The sequence below is a fragment of the Elephantulus edwardii genome, unplaced genomic scaffold (assembly GCF_000299155.1).
Source record: "Elephantulus edwardii isolate Elephantulus edwardi_28Jun2011 unplaced genomic scaffold, EleEdw1.0 scaffold00352, whole genome shotgun sequence".
Classification (NCBI taxonomy): domain Eukaryota; kingdom Metazoa; phylum Chordata; class Mammalia; order Macroscelidea; family Macroscelididae; genus Elephantulus; species Elephantulus edwardii.
Window position 1 is genome coordinate 1,513,315 of NW_006400102.1, and position 10,392 is coordinate 1,523,706.

At 41.0% G+C, this 10,392-nt stretch overlaps 2 pseudogenes; both read left to right on the plus strand.

Annotated features, from left to right (window-relative positions):
• LOC102875786 overlaps positions 1–7,795 on the plus strand; it is a 10,789-nt pseudogene extending 2,994 nt beyond the window's left edge.
• Positions 7,796–7,995: 200 nt separating this feature from the next.
• Positions 7,996–8,870, plus strand: LOC102876187 (annotated as a pseudogene).
• Positions 8,871–10,392: the final 1,522 nt, after the last annotated feature.

Here is a 10,392-nt window from a genome sequence, read left to right on the forward strand (position 1 = left end):
TTTAATTAACCCTTTTAAAGAACCAGCTCCTAGTCTTGTTTATGTTTTCAATTGCTTTTCTGTTTTCTAGCTCATTGATTTCTGCTCTTATCCCTATAGTTTCCTTTTTTCCTACAGGTTGTGGGGTTACATTGTTGTTCTTTTTCTATTTGATGGAAGTGTTGACTTAGGTAATTTATTTTGCTTCTTTCTTCCTTTCTTTGTGTGTACCTATTTCTATGAACTGTCCCCTGAGGGCTGCCTTACCTGTATACCAGAAGTTTTAGAATGCTTCATTATCATTATCATTGTTTCATTTTTTATTTCCTCTGTAACTCAATCTTGAAATAATAGGCAATGGCAAATGAGATAGATTGCTGTAAGACGTTTTTGTTTTGCTTTTAATTTTGAATTCAATCATATATGCACATTTATTTTAAATAAAATTTTTATTTTATATAGGTTTACTTACAAAATTTGTATACATTGTTTTTCCATGATAGATCTTTCCCATTTTCTTTACACACCCCTGCCTTGACCCATCAAATTGTGGGACCCTATGATTACCCCTTGCCCACTCCTCTGCTCTTACCCTCCCACCTCAAGGATCTTCATACACATTTTACTAATTGTCTATTCTAAAATAACTGTCTTATATAGTCTTTGTCCTAACAGGACTGAGTTAGTTCACTTAGCATAATACTTTCCAATCTCTCCTAAGTTAGGTAGTGATTTTCAAAATTATATGGCATGAGACATTTTGAATCAGATAATCATATAATAATCTACTACACCAGAAATGAAAATGTAAGGGAAAAAAATGGGGTCACATACATAGTTAAAAAGACCATTTCTAGATCCATCTTGAAATATAATGTTGTGAGACAGGATAATATCCATATGCATATAAGGAAGACCTAATAATACCACTATCATTCAAATATATGCACCAATATCCAAAGAGGAGGAAATTGGATGATTTTTACCAACTCTTGCAGTTGTAAAATTGATGAAACATACAAAAACAACATGCAATAATAATAATGAGTGACTAGACTGTATAAGTTGGGAACAAAGAAGGACCATTAGTGGGAAAATATGGACTTGGTGACAGAAATTAGGCTGGAGACAGAATGACAGAATTTTGTACAATCAATGATTTATTCATTGCAAATACTTTTATAGTTTCTTTTACAAGAAACATTTTTTTTTTTACACTTCTTTTTTCTTATACCACTTTTTATAAGAAAAACAAATGACTATGCACATGGACCTCACTTGATGGACGACATAGGAATCAGATTACAACTGTGAAAAGAATTGTTGAAGAAGCTCAATACCTTTTGTGACAACTAGGCCTGGGGCTGATTGTGACTGACCATTAAATACTTATATGCAAGTCCAAGATGAAGCTAAAGAAGGTTAAATCAAATCCACAAGAACAAAATGTGACCCTGAGTCTATCCCACCTGAATTTAAAAACCATTTCAGGAAGAGCTTTGAGTCCTTGAACACTAACAAACAAAGAGCAGATGAGCTTTGGGAAGATATCAAGAATATCATCTATGAAGAATGTATAAAGTCATTACAGAGGACTCTAAGCTGCAGGAGAAAAGGTGAGGGAGAGAGGGTTCTGTGTTGAGACTGAGCACTCCCTATTGCTTGTGGGAAGACAGGACTGAGGTGTTCCTGGGGTTACAGGTCCATCCCTCCATTTGAGGGTCCTTGCCTCCACAGCTGCAGGCCCATGTCAGGGGCCAAACAGGACAAGACACTTTAGTATATAGAACTTTAAGCAGAGAAAATAATTTTCTTAGCTCTCTGCAAGAGAGGGTTGACTGGAGAGCCTCTGCATACAAGCTGCCCGAACTGGAGGTCTAGTCTCCCACCACATCAGAGACAAAGGACAGTAAGCTCCAGGAGAAGAAGTGAGAGACGTGAAGCTCTGTACCAAGAACAAACATTCACCATTGCTTGGGAGACAGGACTGAGGCATCCCTGGAGTTGTGGGTCCCACCACCTGGGGGTCCTTTCCTCCATGGCTGTGAGACCATCCCAAGGTCAAATAGAACAAGAGACTTTAGTATACAGAACTTCAAGCATTTGACACATCAGTGTTACATAACCACTCATATGCAAGTTCAAATTAAAACTAAAGAAGGTTAAATCAAATGCACAGGAATAAAAATTTGACTTTGAGTCTATCTCCCATGAATTTAAAAACCAACCCAGGAATAGGTTTGAGGTCTTGAACAATAATGAAAAAAGACCAGATAAGCTGTGGGAAGATATCAAGAATATCATTCATGAAGAATGCAAAAAATCATTATAAAGAAGAAAGAAGACCAAAATGGATGTTAGAAGAGATTCTGAGTACTGCACTAGAGTGCTGAGAAGCCAAACCAAAGGTAGAAATCAAGAAGTTAAAGAGCTGAATAGAAGATATCAAAAGACCGCTAGAGAAGACAAAATATTATAATGAAATGTGTAAGGAGCTGGAGTAAAAAAATCAAATGGGCTGAACTCGCTCAGCATTTCCTTTTTTAAAATATTTATTTCTTTATGTATGTATTTATTTATTCTTTTTAATTTGGTGTACCGTTGAATTGGATCCAACTGGCACAGGAAGAGTTTGCCCCTCCTCCACTGGAGCATCTGGTGGATTTGAACTGTACACCTTTGGGATTGCAGTGCAACTTCTTGCCACTAAGCCACGAGAACTCCCTTCAGCATTTCTTAAGCTGAAAGAAATAAAGAATAAGTTCAAGCCATAAGTTGCAATGCTTAAGGATGCTATGGGCAGAATACTGAATGATTTGGGGAGCACTGAAAGAAGATGGAAGGAGTATACAGAGTCACTATACTAAAAAGAATTGGCAGACACAGAAGAATTTCAAGAAACATCATATGCTCAAGAGGCAGTGGTGATAAAGAAGGAAGTTGAGGCTGCATCAATTGATGCATTTCAACAAACAGATGCTACCCTGGATATGCTCACCGAGTTGTGCCAAGAAATATGGAAGACAACTACTTGGCCAACTGACTGGAAGAGGTCCATATTTATTCAGATTCCAAAACAAGGTGACCCAGCAGAGTGTGGAAATTATCGAACAATATCACTAACATCACACACTAGCAAAATCATGCTGAAGATTATACAGAAAAGACTTGAACATTGACAGAGAACTACCCAAAATACAAGCTGGGTTTAGAAAAAGTCATGGCACTAGGGACATTACTGCCAATGTCAGATGGATCTTGGCAACTAATTGGAAACATTATAAAGGCAAGAACCAACAATAACTTTCCCAGATACAATAAAAACAACCTAACACTTTAAAAAAACCCCTCCACATAATGTCAAGAAAGCAGCAGGCAGCTTCAAACACTGTGAAAAACCAAATTAAGCCTTCTCCAAAAAAAGCAGAGAAAAATTAGGGACCTCATGAATATCCCAGAGTCAAGAAGGGCAGATAATATTTGCTGATAGGCGTACATTTGAACAGCTACAAATTAAAGTACGACAGATGATGTAAACGATGAAAGCCACGTAAAGGGATTATCTTATAGGCAGAGAACGAGAAAACAATATATTGATGAAGAGTGATTTGAACAGCTACAGAAGAAGGTGCAAGCGATGGAAGAAACAATGGAAACTACTAAGAAAGCAAATGCTCCAGAGACATGGAGCCAGAATAAATACATTGATGAGGAGGAACTTGAACAAATATCGAACAAAATGCAAAAAATGGAAAAAAAGAATTAAAACTATAGATAAAGAGGTACAGGAACTTAAAAAAATCATCATAAGATAGAGAGGGTACTGCCAATACAGTACTAGAAATAACAGAAAGGTATGAAAATGCAGTCCAGAATATTAAGACTGAAATGGCAAAAGTATCCAACACATTTGAAGGACAATGTAAAACAGAAGAAGCAGAAAGTGAGGTGGAAGACAAGAACCTCAATGGAAACATGTTGTTGTTGTTGTTGCTGTTATGTGCCACTGAGTCACTTGCGACTCATAGCGACCCTATGCACAACAGCCCTAAACTCTGCTCTGTCCTGTGCCGATCGCACTGTCTCCGACACTCCCATCCCCATTATCCCAGTCACTGAATCAATCCACCTCATAGAGGGCCTTCCTCTCCTACGCTGTCCCTTCACCCGACCATGCATGATGTCCCTCTCCAAGGACAGGTCCCTCCTTACAACATGTTCAAAGTATGTTAGACAGAGCCTCAGAATCCTTGCCTCCAAGGAGCAGCCTGGTTTAACCCTCTCCAGGATGAATCTGTTTGTTTTCCTAGCAGTCCATGGTACCCTCAATACTCTTCTCCAGCACCACAGCTCAAAGGCATCAATTCTCCTTTTATCTTCATTAGTAATTGTCCAACTCTCTGATGCATAACAAGTGATTGCGAAGACCATGGCCTGTATCAGACGCACCTTAGTCTCCAGAGAGACACCATTGCTCTTCTGTACCCTGGAGAGGTCCCTTAACAGCAGACTTTTCCATCGCAATACGTCTTTTCATTTCCTGGCTACTGGTGCCGAGAGTATTGACTATAAAGCCAAGCAAACTAAAGCTGAACAATCGCAATCTCTTTACCTTCCATCCTGATGCTGCCAATTGGTCCAATGGTGAGAATCTTTGTCTTCTTGACATTGAGCTTCGATCCATATTGGAGGCTGCAGTCTTTGACCCTCTGCAGCAAGCGCTTCAGGTCCTCCTCAGTTTCAGCAAGCAGGGTTGTGTCATCTGCATAACGCAAATTGTTGATAGATCTTCCACCAATCCTGATGCCACATTTCTCCTCATAGAGCCCAGCCTCCCGGATAATCTGATCTGCATACAGGTTGAAAAGGTATGGAGATAGGACACATCCCTGGTGTAGGCCCTTCCCTATTTTGAACCATACAGTGTTTCCTTGCTCTGTTCTGATGACTGCCTCTTAGTCCAAGTATAGGTTTCTCATTAGCACAATCAAGTGTTTTGGGATTCTCATTCTTCTCAGAGTCAGCCACAGTTTGTTATGATCTACACAGTCAAACGCCTTTGCTTGGAATGCAAAAGTTGGAAACAGAGAAGAAGATTCAGTAGTTGGAAAACATGGACTCGGTGACAGAAATGGAGCTGGAGAGAGAATGATTGAAGTTTGCACAAAAACTTATTCATTGCAAATACGATTTTTTAAGAGACATAAACGCATGTTATATACATGATTTCACCTCACGGTATGCATAGGAATCAGATCAATTACATCTGCGGAAAAAAAACACTGGAGAAGCTCAATATCAGCTGTGAAAACTAGGCCAGGAGCTGATTGTGGAACAGACCACCAACTACTCATATGCAAGTTCAAGCTGAAGCTGAGGAATGGAAACATACTAGATAAAAAATCATGAGATGAGACATAAAGAAATTAAGAAAACATTAGAATCATGTGAGATGACATCAAAAAGAATAATGTACGTGTGATTGGAAATATGATTGGAATTCCAGAATATGAGAGGGAAAGGGAAATCACTAAGAAAATTGTGGAAGAGGTACTAGAAGAAAACAACCCAGAAGCTCAGTTAACACCAAATAAACTAGATCCAAAAAGGAAAACATCAAGATATATCATAGTCAAATTATTCAAAATAAAAGGTAAGAATAAAATACTGAAAGCAGGATGAGAAAAACAAAGAGTCACCTACAAAGGAAAAAGCAGTAAGATTAAGTTCTGATTTTTCAGCAGAAACCATGTGAGTAAAAACACAATGGGATGGCATATACACACAGTTGAAAGAAAACAACTGCCATCCAAGGATCCTATACCTAGCAGAGCTCTCCATCAAATATGAAGGCAAAATCACTTCATATGAAGAAAAGAAAGAACTTAAGGAATTTATGAAAACAAGTCCAAATCTATGAGAACTCTTAAGGGAAGTACTTCACATAGAGAAAACAAAGGAAAGTGGATGAACAATAGAAGAAACAACAAAAAAGAAACACAGCAAAATGGCAACGAGCAAATCAGGCCTGTCAATAATCACACGTATTATGAATGGACTAAATGCACCAACCAAGAGAACAACAGCAGCAGAATGGATAAAAAACCCAAAGCCCATCAATATGTTTTTTAAGAGACATATCTAATCAAAGGCTGGAAGAAATATATCAAGCAAATGGAATCCACAAAAAAGCAGTAGTGGCAATATTAATCTCAGATAAAAACTTCAGAATGAAAATCGCCGTAAAAGATAAGAAGGGGCACTATATAATTATTAAAGGCTCAGTAGATCAAAAAGACATACTATTGATCAATATTGATGTGTCAAATGATAGACCTGCAAAATACATAAAACAAGAGTGAACAGAATTGAAGAAAGCACTACAATAGAGGTAGGACAATTTAGCATCCACTTCTCACCAAAGGATAGGTCAACTCAGAAGAAACTTAACAAAGATGCAGAAGATCTAAATTATACAATCGGCCAACTCGACCTTTTGGATATATTGTGAGAATTCCATCCAACTAAAACTCAATTCATTTTCTTCTCAAATGCACATGGCACGTTCTCCAGAACTGATCATGTATTGGGGCAGAATTGATCATGTATTAGGGCATAAGGCAAGCCTCAACAAATTAAAAAACACTGAAATAATACAAAGCATCTTCTCAGACCATAATGCCATAACACAATTGGGATATAGAAAAAAAAGTAAAGAATTAAATTAAAAAAAAAATTCCTTGAAATGAATGATAATGAAAATACAACATATCAAAACCTCTAGGATGCAGCTAAGGCAGTTCTCAGGGGGCAGTTCATAAATATAGGTAAATTAAAATGAAAATAAAATTAAAAATTAAAAAGAGGCAATAAAGTTATTATCTAACTCAACACTGTCATCAAATAGAAAAAGAATAATCTAGAAGTCAAAAGCCTCTAGAAGAAATTATAAGAACAAGAGCTGAAATCTATGAGATAAAAAACAGAAAAAAAACAATTGAAACCATCAATAAGACCAGCAAAAGACAAAAAGACAAATAATTCTATTATGGAATGATAGAGGTGACATCACAAAAGAATCAGGAAATTAGATCTATGATAACGGAATATTATGAAAAGCTATATGCTGAAGAATTTGACAGCTTAGAGGAAATGGACAAATTCCTTGAAAACTCATGATGTATACAGATTTACATGGTCGGATGCAGAACATTTTAATAGACCCGTAACAAAAGAAGTAAGTCAGCAGCTCATAAAAAAATTCCCCCCCAAAAAGTCCTGGGCCAGAAGGCTTCACAGCTGAATTCCATCAAACATTCAGAGAAGATTTATAACCAATTCTAATTATTTAAAAAAATAGAAAAAGAAAGAACATTCTCACAGGTATTTTATGAAGCAAGCTTAACTTTAATAGCAAAACCAGGCAAAGATATTACCAAAGAAGAAAACTAAAGACCAATATCTCTTGAAAAAATCCTTAACAAAATCTTAGCCAATAGAATCCAAAAAACACATTAAAAAACCCAATTCATCATAACCCAGTGGGATTCATAAGAGGTATACATACAACATAAGAAAAACAATCAATGTAAGTCATCACATTAACAAAGCAAGTAACAAGAACTATATGATCCTAGCAACAGATGCAAAAAACCCATCTGGAGGGAATGGCCTGCTGTGCTGGCATGGCGCCTTTCCTCGGAAGTGGCCTCAGCCCTGGGTCAACGGCTGCTAATGTGTGACGTTCCGCAGGCCGTTGTGGGGGAGAGGTGGCCGTTTCTGCCCTGGCTTGCCCTCTCACGATCGAGCAAGTTGACGAAGATGTGAGGGATGAAGGCCTGGCGGAGCCAAGACCGGGCTGGCATCTGAAGGGGCGTCTGCTGCCTCTGTCAACTTCTGCACTTAACGGAAAGTCCTCAGATTCTAGTATGGGATGGAGCAGAAAGAATCCATGTCGGGAGTTCTTCAAGTATGAAAAGACTGGAAATAAAAGCACGTGTAAAATTTGTAACAGACATGGATGGAGACCACGCAACCAACTTGGAGAGGCACTTGAAACACCACCACACAAACAAATACAACACAGTGCAGAGCAAGAAGACCAAGAAGGAGGAAGAGAGTGTCAGGAGCACTCCAAGCAAACAGCAGAAAGTCTTAGGTGAGCTGGCCATTCCAGAATTCCTGGAACACTCTGCGGGCAACTCACAAGGGCGCTGCCTGGCCTCTACCTGTCTCCTATGGACCCCGCAACCACCTTGGAGGAGCTAGAGGCCGCCCAGCTGAGCTTTTGAAGTTTCCACTAACAGGCTCGTTCCAAGGAGCAGATGCTGGAGCTGCTAGTGCTGGAGCAGTTCCTGGGCGTGTGGCCCCCTGAGATCCAGGCCTGAGTTTGCGAGCAGCATCCAGGCACCCCTGAGGAGGTGCTGGCTCTGGTGGAAGGCCTGCAGCATGACCCTGGGTAGCTCTTGGGCTGGATCACAGCGTATGTTCTAGGGCAGGAGAGTACCTCCAACACTCCAGAAGGCCAAATTAGCATCACAGGGTCTCTTCCCCTCAGGTTCTGCAGAGCCCCATCTTGCCCTGATGGAGGGGCCTGTCCAGCTCTGCTACAGGGTGAAGAAGGAGCCAGATGCTGACAGGCAGCAGATAGCTCCACCTGTTCCTCTGATTCCAGCCCAGGGACCTGAGAGGCACCTTGAATTCCAGAACACAAGCTCTATATCGTTCCTTCCTCCCAGGATGCAGAGGAGTGGGGGTTGCTAGACCCATCACAGAAGGAGCTGTACTGGGACCTGATACTTCAGAAGTATGGGACCGTGATCTCCCTGGGAGATGAGGGCAGGAGCTCCCTGGAGGAGCTGGCAGCCTGCCCGGAGGTCTGGCCTCTGTGAGGCCCAACCACCATGTGTGTCCCAGTGCCACAGGCCAGTGGTGTACAACGATGAGCCACATAACCCGGGCCTGGGTTGGAGACAGGGGCACCACTCAGGAAACCCAACATATGTGAGCAGAGCAGTCTTGGATGGATTTGATTGGAAGTCAGTATTCATCATCCACAGGCAAGCAGATGCCGGGAGCCAGTCAGCATTTGGAAGTGCTAAGAGACTGCCAATAAACACTCCAGAGCCGCTGTGCCATCCCTGACACATCCTCACTGGCCCTTCAGCTACCATTGTGAGGAGTGTGGGCACTTCAGCTGGAAGTCGCAGCTGGTCATCCATTTTAAGAGCCATGTTGGACATCAGCGGCACTTTTGTAGTGACTGTGGCCGAGCTTTTGATTGGAAGTGCCAGCTGGTCCTCCACAGAAAAAGCCATTGGCCAGAGACCCTACGAGTAGACAGTGGAGGAGGTCCCAGCTGACCCCAGCCACTCAGTCTGGGGCCCGTAAACTTGATGTGGCAGAGGGCATCCGAGTCACTCAGGGATGTTTAGTCCCCAGGCCTTGTCCAGCTTGAAGAGAAACCTGTGATTCTTCCAGCTCCAGCCTCTGGAACGAAACCTGAATCTGAATTTACTGCTGACTGGAGATCATGGTTAAAAAAAAAAAAAAAGAGGTCGCTTAGTCTATAGGGTGCTGCACTGTGAATCAAAAGCTGAGCATCTCCACTGGTTCGAATTCACCAGCCACTCCTTAGGAGAAAGATAGACTTTTAGGATTTCCAACTGTGGAAACCTTATGGGAGGTGACTTTGAGTTAGAAGCATCCACAGCAGTGAGTGACTTGGATGTTGTGGAGTTCTCTGCATCTCAGTTCCCTCTTGTGACATGGTATAAGCTGAGGATACTCAGAACTTACTCATCCCCAGCCCTTCAGAAAGTGGCCAAGCTTAAATCTGTGTCCAGGCAGTGGAAGTCCTGGAGAGAAAACTGGCCCTTTTCTGTGGAAGAAGCATTCGAAGATGTGTTTCTGTTGGGTCTGGAGGCAGCGCCTAGGTATCCTGGTTCCATGTTCCCCTGACTATGCATATTAGACTTTATACTCTCTTATCTGCTTTTATGTCCAAGAACTTTTGGATGATGGTACAAAGCAGATATGTCCAGGAGCAAGGCCAATATATCCCCCCAAACACCCTGAAGTTCCTAGCTTACCAGTTCCATGTGCCTTGACTTATTTCTCATTGATCTTGAATCCTGCTTGAGTAGACAGTTAACACTAACACCTCGCCGGAGTGAGTAAAAAGGCTGACCACCAAGGATGTGAAGATGGTTGCTGGCCAAGTTTGAATGAAGCTATCAAGGCACTGGGGTCAAGCCTTTGCTCCCACAGCCCATGTGGTAATCAAAGATAATCTCCCTCATTTAAGACACTTAGTCATGTGTAAATTTCCCTGTGCTAAATGTAGCTTTTTCACCTGGGGGTGGGGAATAAGGATTAGGACAGGAAAATCTTTCTGGGGCTGTTAGGAAAGGT